The sequence below is a fragment of the Pleurodeles waltl genome, chromosome 1_2 (assembly GCF_031143425.1).
Source record: "Pleurodeles waltl isolate 20211129_DDA chromosome 1_2, aPleWal1.hap1.20221129, whole genome shotgun sequence".
Classification (NCBI taxonomy): domain Eukaryota; kingdom Metazoa; phylum Chordata; class Amphibia; order Caudata; family Salamandridae; genus Pleurodeles; species Pleurodeles waltl.
This window is the reverse complement of record NC_090437.1, coordinates 736,641,886-736,654,492: the sequence shown is the minus strand read 5'-3', so window position 1 is coordinate 736,654,492 and position 12,607 is coordinate 736,641,886.

Sequence of the window (12,607 nt, the reverse complement as noted above, 5' to 3'; positions counted from 1 at the left end):
GCCAACAGCCAAGCGGAAGACAATGTACCACCCACCATAATACAACAGGCCTGTCCACCACCTTTTCCGGGGTGGTACCAATGACATCAAAAGCACGGGGGAAACAGAACACAGAAGGCAAAGGACTCATCTCTGGACACTCAGGGAACAACCACGACGCCATGGAGCCCGAGCTGCAGGTGTTCCCCATGCTGGTCTACCTCCTCCTACACCATGAATACCAACCCCGGCCAAGATGACCATGGTGAGCACTGCCACCTAGCACACAAGGGAGGGGGGAGGAAAAAGAGAGTGACACACACACGCAACACCCCCACCCCCAACACCATACAAACAAACAGACGCAATAACATTCACATCCCCCCCTACCCCTCAGGAATAATGCAAGGACAAAAGGAAGTGATTAAAGTGAGTGTAATAAGATAAAATACTAGAAATACCACCTCAAAAATCAAAACAGTATTTACATATATACAAATGGAGGGACACTGCCCAGTCCACAATGTCTGTGGGCCACCGGGCCACATCACATAGGCCAAGGCCCCACTTGACTCCTGCATCAATACGGAGAGAACACTGCAGGGGCATCAGGTCAAAAATACACAGGCACCTCAGGGGGACAGGGAACGGGGGGCACCTCAGCCGGAAGAAGGTACAACATCACTTGTCCTGAAGGGGGCAACATGCCCTGTGCGATGTCCAGGGGAGTGCAAAGTCACAGTCTCTCTAGTGGGTGGTTTGCCCACTGCTTGGTCCTGGGGAGTGCAAAGCCACAGTATCTCAAGTGGGTGGTTTGCCCACTGCTTGGTCCTGGGGAGTGCAAAGCCAAAGTCTCTCAAGTGGGTGGTTTGCCCACTGCTTGGTCCTGGGGAGTGCAAGGCCACAGTCTCTCAAGTGGGTGATTTGCCCACTGCTTGGTCCTGGGGAGTGCAAAGCCACAGTCTCTCAAGTGGGTGGTTTGCCCACTGATTGGTCCTGGAGAGTGCAAGGCCACAGTCTCTGAAGTGGGTGGTTTGCTCACTGCTTGGTCCTGGGGAGTGCAAGGCCACAGTCTCTCAAGTGGATGGCTTCTTCCACTGTTTCTGGAGGGGGCTTTGTGTCCTGTGTGTTTCATCCTGGCAAGGATGGGGTGAGTGGATGCTTTCTTCCACCGGTTCTGGAGGGGGCTTTGTGCCCAGTGTGCTTCATCCTGGCAAGGAGCGGGTGAGTGGATGCCTTCTTTCACTGGTTCTGGAGGGGGCTTTGTGCCCTGTGTGTTTCATCCTGGCAAGGATGGGGTGAGTGGATGCTTTCTTCCACCGGTTCTGGAGGGGGCTTTGTGCCCAGTGTGCTTCATCCTGGCAAGGAGCGGGTGAGTGGATACCTTCTTCCACTGGTTCTGGATGGGGCTTTGTGCCCAGTGTGCTTCATCCTGGCAAGGAGGGGGTGAGTGGATGCCTTCTTCCACTGGTTCTGGAGGGGACTTTGTGCCCTATGATGCAGATCTTGGGGAGTGCAAGGTCACAGTCTCTCACCTGGGTGTCAGACCCACACGATTTGCAGGGGTCAGGATGCATTACAGTCCATGGAGGCAGGACTACACACTGCCCGCTGGCAGTGACGGCTTCTCAGTGGTGCTGATGTCAGGGAAGCCAGTGGTGGGGGAGGCTCCAGCCCTTCCCCTGCAGCCTCGGACGGCTGCCCACTGGGGCTACTGCTGCTGGCAGCGGAGCTGGTGGTGGTGCAGGTGGCGGGGCAGGTGGTGGTGCTGGTGTCGGGGATGGCAGTGGTGGGGGAAGGCTCCAGCCCTTCCCCTGCAGCCTCGGACAGCTGCCCACTGGGGCTGCTGCTGCTGGCAGTGGTGCTGGTGGCGGTGCTGGTGTCGGGGATGCCAGTGGTGGGGGGAGGCTCCAGCACTTCCCCTGCAGCCTCGAACGGCTGAACCGCCATGGTTGGTGGTGGGGGCTCAGAATCAGTCCCAGCACCAGGCCTCCTGTCCTTCCTGCCTGCAGGGCAGGCCCTTTGCTCATCCCCTTGTAATCTGGTGGTGCCTCCTTGCCCATGCCCTTGTAAGCTGGTGGTGCCTCCTTGCCCTTGCCAGCTGGTGGTGCCTCCTTGCCCTTGCCAGCTGGTGGTGCCTCCTTGCCCTTGCCATCTGGTGGTGCGCACTTGCCCTTGTAAGCTGGTGGTGCCTCCTTGCCAGCTGGTGGTGCCTCCTTGCCCTTGCCATCTGGTGATGCCTCCATGCCCTTGTAAGCTGCTGGTGCATCCTTGCCCTTCCCTTGGCAGCTGGTGCAGGCACACTGCCAGTGCTGATGGGTGTTTCCTTGGAGCCTCCCACACCTGCAGTAGCTGCCACCACTACTGTGGCCGTGGACTGGTTGGCTGAGGTGCTAGCCTGGGTTCTGACCACCCTGGCCCGACGTGAAGGATGGGGGGCTAGGGAAGAGGTCAACGGCAGAGAGGAAAAGCTTCTTAGTGACACTGGGGTGGGAGGAGGGTGAAGGTTTGGGAGTGGAGGAAGAGGGAGTGGTTGTTGGAGGTGTCTGTCTGCTGTGTTTGGGTACAGGCGCATGGGCTGGATGCTGTTGTGAGGTGGATGGCTGTTGGGTGTCTGAGTGCTTGCATTTGTGTACTTTGGGAGGAGGGGGCACAGACACAGTGGGAGAGGACACAGGGGATGTGTGGGACTGGGTAGAGGAAGTTGGAGGGGGGAGGCTAGAGACAGGAAGAACGGCTGCCATCAGGAAGGCGGCCAGAGCCTGGATTGATCTCTGTTGGTCTGCCATGCCAGAGTGAATGCCCTCCAGGAATGCATTTGTTTGTTGCAAATGGCCTGCCAGCCCCTGGGTGGCATTCACTGTGGTTGACTGCCCAACAGAGATGGATCGCAGGAGGTCAATAGCCTCCACACTCAGAGCAGCAGAGCTAACTGGGGCAGGGCCTGTGGTGCCTGGGGCAAAGGAGATGCCCACCCTCCTGGGTGAGTGGGCATGGGAAACTTGCCGAGAGGCTGCTGGGAGGGCGGTGCTGGTACGGAGCTTCCATCGGAGGAGGTATCACTGTCCGAACTGTCCACTCCTGTCTCCGCCGTGGTGCTCCCCTTGCCCTCCGTCCCACTGGTGCCGTCACCTTTAGTGGATTCGGCCCCATGGGCCCTGTGGGATGCAGCTCCGTTCGTTGCTGGTGCCTCTGCTGCTCCACCAGATGATGCTAATGCATAGAAGGACAGGGTCACAAAACAAAAAGGGGGGGGAGAGACAGAGGACACACTTGGTTAATGGCAGCAACAACACCACCGTCGGCGTACACCACACACACACACACACACACACACACACACAGGTAACCTCCCTATTCACTAGGCAATGCATACCAGTCACAATGCTAGTCACCAGGCCATGAACAGGAATACCTAACACAAATTGCAGCATACCTGAGACCCACAGAGTCCTGCCAAGTAGTGGATGCCCACTAGCTTGGTTGGAGGTGGAGTTCTTCAGCCCATGCCCAACATGGAACCTACCCTGCAATGTCCGGCCTGACCTAGGGGCACCAACAGGCCCACATCCCCCACCCGAACACCACTCCACCACGCACAAGTAGTATAATGTGAAACTGTACTCACCCCCTTGTGGCTGCTGTGATGCCCTCAAGCACCCACCCAGCTCAGGATAGGCCACCGCCAGTATGCAGAACATCAGGGGGGTCAGGGTTTGACAGGCACCCTTTCCTCGTTGGGAGGACATCCCCAGCTGGGCCTCCGCTGTCTTCCTTGCCCAGCGTCTCAAGTCCCCTCACAGTTTGCGACAGTGGGTGCTCCGTCTGCCGTAGACCCCCAGGGTCCGCACATCCTTGGCGGTGGCACGCCATATACCCTTTTTCTGATGGGCGGTGACCTGCAGAGAAAGAAACATAGATAAAAGGTATCAGTCATACCGTCCGGCCTGTTACACTCATGGCCCACCATATCCCTCCCATCCCCTTACGCACATACATTGCCCACCATACATGCAGCACGCTGCCCAGGATCCTTCAACCACCCCCCCTTACACGAGGCCCTCACATACAGCACTCCATGCATTCATGCCCCATGCATCATGCTCACAGTGTACTCACCTGTTGGTCTGGAGGCACATACAGCATTCGGTTCTGGGGTAGGACCCCATCCACCAGTCTCTCCAACTCCACTGTGGTGAAGGCAGGGGCCCTTTCCCCAGTGACACGAGCTATGGTCGGTGCCAGACACAGGTCACTGCAGCACTTGCAGTGTTGGTCCTCTCCTGTTGAAGGTTAGGTAGCAAGTGAGTGAACAGATAGAAAATGGCGGTCACATCCACGGTGGTGGGAACAGTGACCACTGGCGTACATCACCATTGGCCACTCTAATCCATAGGGCCCACAACATTAGCGGCATTAACTCATTTCCACCTGTCTATCCACACAGGACAGGCGGACGCCATTTCAGGGGGGCAGGCCATGGCACATAACTGCGTCACAACACACATAGCCACCATTTGGGCCCATACAACAACACACTGTTTCAGTCACAACATGCAATGCACTGTACATTTTGGAAATGTTGAATACTGACAAGATGCACATTGTTTTGCTCCCTAGATTGCAACCGCTAAAGATGAATAGGAGATGGAGACATCCCCCCGTGTACATGCCCCTGGTGGACTTGGCAACAATGGAGGACAGGCTCATTATCCTCACCTTCAGACTTGACAGGGCCACAATCCAGGAGCTGTGTGCCCAATTGGAGCCAGACCTGATCTCTGCTATCCTTCACCCCACTGGGATTCCCCCTCTTGTTCAAGTGCTATCTGTGCTCCATTTCTTGGCAACTGGTTCTTTCCAAGTGACAGTGGGCTTGGCAGCAGGAATGTCACAGCCAATGTTCTCAATAGTGCTAACAAGATTGTTGTCGGCCCTGATGAAACACATGCGCAGCTACATTGTTTTCTCACAGGTGGAGGATTTGGCCACAGTGAAAGCTGACTTCTATGCAATGGGACTTATCCCCAACATCATTGGGGCAATTGATGGTACACATATAGCATTTGTCCACCCCCCGGAAAAATGAACATGTGTTCAGAAATCAAAAGAGCTTTCACTCGATGAATGTGCAGATAGTGTGCCTGGCGGATCAGTACATCTCCCATGTCAATGCAAAGTATCCTGGCTCTGTGCATGATGCCTTCATCCTGAGGAATAGCAGCATCCCATATGTGATGGCTCAACTCCAGAGGCACCGGGTGTGGCTAATAGGTGAGCCCATGGTCCCCACCCAGTATATGTTGGTGTATGTGTATGGAGTTGGCCCTAAGGGTTAGTGGCTGGCTAACAGGTATCCCTCGATATTTGCAGGTGACTCTGGTTACCCCAACCTCTCATGGCTACTAACCCCAGTGAGAAATCCCAGGACAAGGGCAGAGGAATGCAATGAGGCACATGGGTGAACAAGAAGAATTAGAGAGCGAACATTCGGCCTCCTGAAGGCCAGGTTCAGGTGCCTCCATCTGACAGGCGGATCCCTGTGCTACTCACCCAAGAAAGTGTGCCAGATCATCGTGGCATGTTGCATGTTGAACAACCTTGCCTTATGTCGCCAGGTGCCTTTTCTGCAGAAGGATGAGGCTGGAGATGGGCATGTGGCAGCGGTGGAGCCTGTGGACAGTGACAAAGAGGAGGCAGAGGATGAGGATGTGGACAATAGAACATCAATCATACAACAGTACTTCCAGTGACACACAGGAAAGACACTGTAACTTCACCTTCCATTGACAGTTTTGTATTGGATATCGTCACTGGCAGGCTGATATTCCTTCTAGTATGGCCACTTACTGTACCCTTTGACATGCCTATTTACAGATATATGTGCCCCACTCTGGCTCCTGGTGTATTGACTGCAGCAAACTACAGGTCATACCTATGTATACATTACTATACAGTTGAATTGCAATGTTTACAGATTGTTAAACAAATACATTATTCAATCACTTGACAGACTCAATACTTGTATTTTTTACAAGAGTGTTTATTTATGTGCTAATAGGTGGATGGGGTATTGCTATAGGCTGGGGTGTTGGGGGAGGAGGGTCCAGTCTATTTGTATCACAGGTGCACTGACCAAGGGGGCATAGGAAGTGGAGCAATGGCAGTTCAAGGTGGACAGGGTGACATAGTGGGACACAAGGGTGATGATCAGGAGGGTCTTATTTCCTGGCGGGGGTCTTGGCAATAGTCTCTGGCTTCTGCCTGGATCGCAGGGACAGTTTATGTGGTGGTTCTCCTTCTGCAGGGGGAGGGGTGCTGGTGGCCTGTTGGTCATGTGGCGGGGCCTCCTGCCCACTAGCGGCAGCGGAGGTGGAAGGCTGTTCATCGGTGTGGCTTGTGTCAGGGAGCCAGTGTTGTGCCACTGCCTACCTCATGGTGTTGGCCTTGTCTGCCAGCACCCCTGCAATGGTGACCAAGTGGTGTGGATGTCCCTCAGGTCCTCCCTGATCCCTAGCCACTGTCCCTCCTGCAGCCGCTGGGTCTCCTGCAACTTGGCCAGTATCTGGCCCATCATCTCCTGGGAATGGTGTTATGCTCCCAGGATGTTGGTGACTGCCTCGTGGAGAGTCGGTTCCCTGGGCCTGTCCTCCCCCGTCGCACAGCAGTCCTCCCAGCTTCCCTGTTGTCATGTGCCTCTGTCCCCTGAACCGTGTGCCCACTGCCACTGACCCCAGGTCCCTGATCATCCTGTGTTTGTGGGGTTGCCTGGGGTCCCTGTAGTGGTGGACACACTGCTGATTGACATGTCCTGGGTACAGAGGTATGGGCCCGCTGGGTGGGTGCTGTGCTGGTGTTTCCTGAGGGGGGAGGCTCTGTGGTGGTATGGGACTGTGGCTGGGTAACTGACTGTCCGTGGGTCACTGATGAGCCAGGTTAGTCATCCTGATCCAGGCGTGCAGAGCTGCTGTCATCACTGTGGGCCTCTTTTGTGGGGAGACTGGATGTTGCTGGCACCTCCTCTCCAGTGACATTGTGTGGGGGACCTGTGGGGATGTAAATGCAGTGTTATTGTTTCTGCGTGTGACATCTTGTGCATGGGTGTGTTGCCCTGTCTGGTTGTGATTGTCCTGGCAGCATAGGCTTGTGTGAGTGGTGATTTGGTTGTATAGGTGATTGTCTCAAGTGTATATGCTTTGGTGATGGGTGTCCATGCAGCTCTGTGATGGGTGTCCATGCATTGATGTTGCATGCAGGGCTTGGTAGTGGGAGGAGTGGGTTGTATGTGAGGTGGTGGAGTGATGGGGTGAGGGTAAGGGTGGGGGTATGTGATGGCATGCAGGTAGGGGGTTTGATAGTAATATAGATTTGACTTACCAGAATCCAGTCCTCCTGCTACTCCAGCCAGGCCCTTAAGATGCAGTATTGCCAAGACTTGCTCCTCCCATGTTGTCAGTTGTGGGGGAGGAGGTGGAGGTCCACCGCCAGTCCTCTGTACTGCTATCTGGTGTCTTGCTACCATGGAACGCACATTCCCCCGTAGGTCGTTCCACCTCTTCCTGATGCCATCCCATGTTCTGGGGTGCTGTCCCATGGCGTTGACCCTGTCCACGATTCTCCACCATAGCTCCATCTTCCTAGCAATGGATGTCTGCTGCACCTGTGATCCAAATAGCTGTGACTCTACACGGATGATTTTCTGCACCAGGACCCTTAGCTCCCCCTCTGAGAACCTGGGGTGTCTTTGTGGTGCCAGGGGTGTAGTGTGAGTGGTGTGTGTGAGGGTGTGTGGAGTGATGTGTTGGGGTGTGTGCTGTGAGGTGCCTGGATGGTGTATGGGTGATGGTGTTCTGTGGCTCTGGTTCTGTGGGTGCTCTTGGTGTGTCTCTTCCTCAGTTATCAATTTTCTTGAGTTGTAAAGGGTTGTGGGTAATGTGTGTGTGTGTTTTATAGTGGTGTGGGTGTGGTGTGTGTATGTGTATCAGGTGTGTGTAGTTTGAATTGTCCCCTGTGGTGTAGTTTTGGTAGGTTGTGTGTATTTTGAGTGCAGCAGTATGTAGCGCCAATGGTTTACCGCCATTGAATGTCTGCCAGGGTGATTTGTGGATCATAATGTGATGGGTGCAGTTTTGTTGGAGTAACAGTGTGGGTTTTGGTACTGCCAGTTTATCACTGACCTTTGGGCTGGCGGACTTCTGTGTGTATCTGTATAGTGACGGATTGCTATGTGTGTGTCATAATATGGGTAGCGGTAAACCACCGCGGCGGTGGTATGTTGACGGCAGTCGGCATGGCGGTAAGTGGGACTTACCGTCAATGTCATAATGAGGTCCAGAATCTCACAAATAGAGACACTTTAAAGACTCCTGACAGATATACTGATACACTTCCCTCTTGTTCCTTTCAGGATACGCAGGATAAACAGACTGAGGGAGTAGGTCTGTCAGAGCAACACACTGACTATGTGAAGGACTCACAGCGATCCTCAGACAAGGAGGAGGATAAATCCACAAAACAAAGGCAACAATCTAAAAAGAAAAAGGTGGCAGCAATTTCAATAAAACATGCCAGCAACCTTGAGAACATTAAGGAGGAAGAAGACGTGGGCGGTAACCCTGCTGGACAGCGTGGCAGAGGTCTTGATATGTCACCAGAGTCAAATAGATCATCTGGATGTGATAGCAACTAACAACTTTGTAGTTGAAACCACGGACAGGCACATCTCCCCACCCGACAGGATGTATGAATTAAACATTCACATTGTAGGAGAGATAGAGCGCACTATAGAAGTAATATTTTGAGAAGAACTTAATTGGGATATCCTATTGGCAGGGAAAGATTGGCTACCAGAATTTGTCCACAAGCTCCCACATGGTAAAATGTAATTTTACCTTCTTACTCAGATATGGTGCCAAAGGCATTAAAATAAGCTTATGCTGTCAAAGGAGCTTTGGTGCAGGCACCAGTGCTACACTGCAGCCATGTAAGGTGCGCTAAGGATTCACCCCACCATGTCATACCAATTAGTTCCACACCTCCGCCTCAGCCCCAATATCCTGTTAAACATGAGGCTAGAGCTCCAGGAAGGGAGATCCTCACAAAACTGGAGTACCAGGGAGTTAATGAACCCTGTGACTCTGCAGTGAATGACTTGTTATTCCCTGTTGCAAAACCATACCATTCAGATAGAATAGTCTTAGATTACTTAAACAACTCCATATGCACATATGCAATACAGAATGCACACAGCACTCATTAACAACATAGGCCCATATTTAAAAAAAGTTTGTGCTGATGTTATGCCATTTTTTTACGCAAAAGCAGCGACAGCCCAGCACCATATTTATAAAGTGGTGCTAGAGCAATCTAGCGCCACTTTTCCTTGGCTAGGGTCATTTTTAGGAGCATAATTTTTCCTTGCGTTGTATAATGACAATGATGTGCAAGGTAGGTGTTTCTTCCTAAAAATGATGCAAGCCCGCTAGGGCCATATTTACAAGCCATCCGAAAAATGCTGCACGCCTAGGATCACCTTGGAAAAATGGTGCTAACTCTGATTTGTATCAAGTTTTTAATACCTGGTCAGAGCAGGTGTTAAAATTATGCACAGCCACAATTATATGAGGAAAACTCACAGAAGGAACTCTGGCAAACAACAGGACAACCTGGACCTGTTACTGCTACAGCTCAGCACAAGGAGACAATGACAGCAAAGACGCCAGGTGCCACCAGCATTACTGCAGCACCCTCAGCCACCACAACAGTAGCCACAAAGGCAGCACAGAAGGAGAGAGCGAATATTTTGCTAACAGTTATAAGTTCTTGGCCTCAGAGAACAAGAGGTCATCAGACACTACTGTCTGAAGCACCACATTGCTTCCGACATCACAGTAAGAGTGGAAAGTTCAACAACCACACCACCCATGGCCAGGCTCCTGGCTGTGCTCCAAATGCTGGCCTCTGGCTCATTTCAGACCACCGCAGCACAAGTTGGTAGTATCTCACAACCATCCTTTTCTGTCTTTCTCCTTACGGTACTGGATGCCATAATGTACCACACTTCCCATCACACCCTGTTCCCCAACACCCAGCAACTGCAGCAGGAGACAAAACAAGGATTCTATCAGATTGCTGGTTTCTTGCATGTGCTGGGTACACTGGACCTCACACATATCCAACTTGTCCCACCTGCTGCAATGTAACACCTTTATAGTAACAAGAAACACACACTCCATAAACATGTAGGCCATTGTGGACCATCAGGGGATATTCATCAACATCCTCGCTAAATATCCTGCCAGTGTGCATGATGCCTACATCTACCGGCACTCAATAATAAACCAACTCTTCCAGGATAAAGAATATGGCAATGGCCTTCTCGTAGGTAAGCAAGCAGACACCACATAACACATACAACATACTAAACATGTGGGACAAACAATACACACACCACACTCCATACACGTGGACAGAGAAGCATAGATGAACGCTGACCAACACATATGCAACATGCATCACTCCACACATCCAATGCACATCACCCTCAAATACGTCACATATACAAGCCCCTTGCACTACCAGCTTGTCACTTTTAATGATGCTCTGGTGGAACAAAGCCTCTCTGCTTATAATAGGTGGTGTCAAGTCACTATGGGGGTCATTCTGACCTCGGCGGTCGGTGTTAAAGCGGCGGCCAACCCGCCAACAGGCAGGCGGTAAAAAAAATGGAATTCTGACCCTGGCGGGAACCGCCAACACAGCCCGCCACTTTAACACTCTGACCGCCATGGCGGGGCAAACAAACAGCGCGGCGGTCACCGCCAACAGACAGGCGGCAGACAATGTACCGCCCACCCTATCACGACCCACCAATCCGCCACCTTTTCCGGGGCGGGAGCCCCGCCGATAAAAACACGGCGGAAACAGACCACGAACGGGAAAACGCTCACCTCTATACACTCCACGAGAAATCTGGACAGCATGGAACCCGAATTAAACATCCTACCAGCGATTGTCTACCTGCTCCTCTACCAGGAGCACGAACGCCGCCGCAGGAGACAACGTTGAGTACTGCACCTACGACACAGGGGAGGGGGGAGGAGAAAAGATTACGGGCACACACATACGCGACACCCCCCCCCCAAATCCCCACACACCAATGCAGAGCAACAAGTCAGATTTACACCCCCCAAACCCCCCGGAATAATTTAAAGACAAAATAAAATGATCATTAAAATAGAAGTATATTAAAGCATATTTGAACTTAAGTGAAATATGAGATTTTTAAAACAAATAAATCACAACATGAACAATGTATACATAGTCCAAAAGTCCGGCACATATTGGATACATGCCATTGTTCGTGGGCCAATGTGCATAAACACATGGGGAAAGCCCACACACGAGACCCGATTCCATTGGAGAGAACACTGCTGGGGCAACAGATAATAAAACCACAGGCACCTCAGGGGGAAGGAAAGGGGGGGCACCTCTGCCACATGAGTCCACTACGCCAGATCCACGAGGAGCCTCCATGCCCACTGTACCATCCTGGGGAGTGCAAAGCCACAGTCTAACAAGTCTCTACAGTGGGTGGATTGCCCACTGTACCATCCTGGGGAGTGCAAAGCCACAGTCTCTGAAGTCTCTACAGTGGGTGGATTGCCCACTGTACCATCCTGGGGAGTGCAAAGCCACAGTCTCACAAGTCTTTTCAGTGGGTGGATTGCCCACTGTACCATCCTGGGGAGTGCAAAGCCACAGTCCATCTGGTGGATTACAGACTCCACTGGTTATGGAGGAGGCATGGTGGCCAGAGTGCTTCGTGAAGCTCTGCCCAACACAGATCCGGCCCTGCCAATGGGCCAGCGGTGCTTGAGATGAAGGGCCCAGCGGAGCGGTGCTTGAGATGAAGGGCCCAGCGGAGCGGTGCTTGACAGGAAGGGCCCAGCGGAGCGGTGCAGAGACGGCGGGGCCCAGCGGACCGGTGCTTGAGATGAAGGGCCCAGCGGAGCGGTGATTGAGATGAAGGGCCCAGCGGAGCGGTGCTTGACAGGAAGGGCCCAGCGGAGCGGTGCAGAGACGGCGGGGCCCAGCGGAGCGGTGCTTGAGATGAAGGGCCCAGCGGTGCTTGACAGGAAGGGCCCAGCAAAGCGGTGCTTGACAGGAAGGGCCCAGCGGAGCGGTGCTTGACAGGAAGGGCCCAGCGGAGCGGTGCAGAGACGGCGGGGCCCTGTTCAGCGGTCCTTTTCACGGCGGGGCCCTGTTCAGCGGTGCTTCTCACGGCGGGCCCTGTTCAGCGGTGCTTCTCTTGGCGGGGCCCTGTTCAGCAGTGCTTCTCACGGCGGGGCCCTGTTCAGCGGTGCTTCTCACGGCGGGCCCTGTTCAGCGGTGCTTCTCTTGGCGGGGCCCTGTTCAGCGGTGCTTCTCACGGCTGGGCCCTGTTCAGCGGTGCTTCTCACGGCGGAGCCCTGTTCAGCGGTGCTTCTCACGGCGGTGCTTCAGATGAAGGGCCCAGCGGAGCGGTGCTTGAGATGAAGGGCCCAGCGGAGCGGTGCTTGAGATGAAGGGCCCAGCGGAGCGGTGCTTGACAGGAAGGGCCCAGCGGAGCGGTGCAGAGACGGCGGGG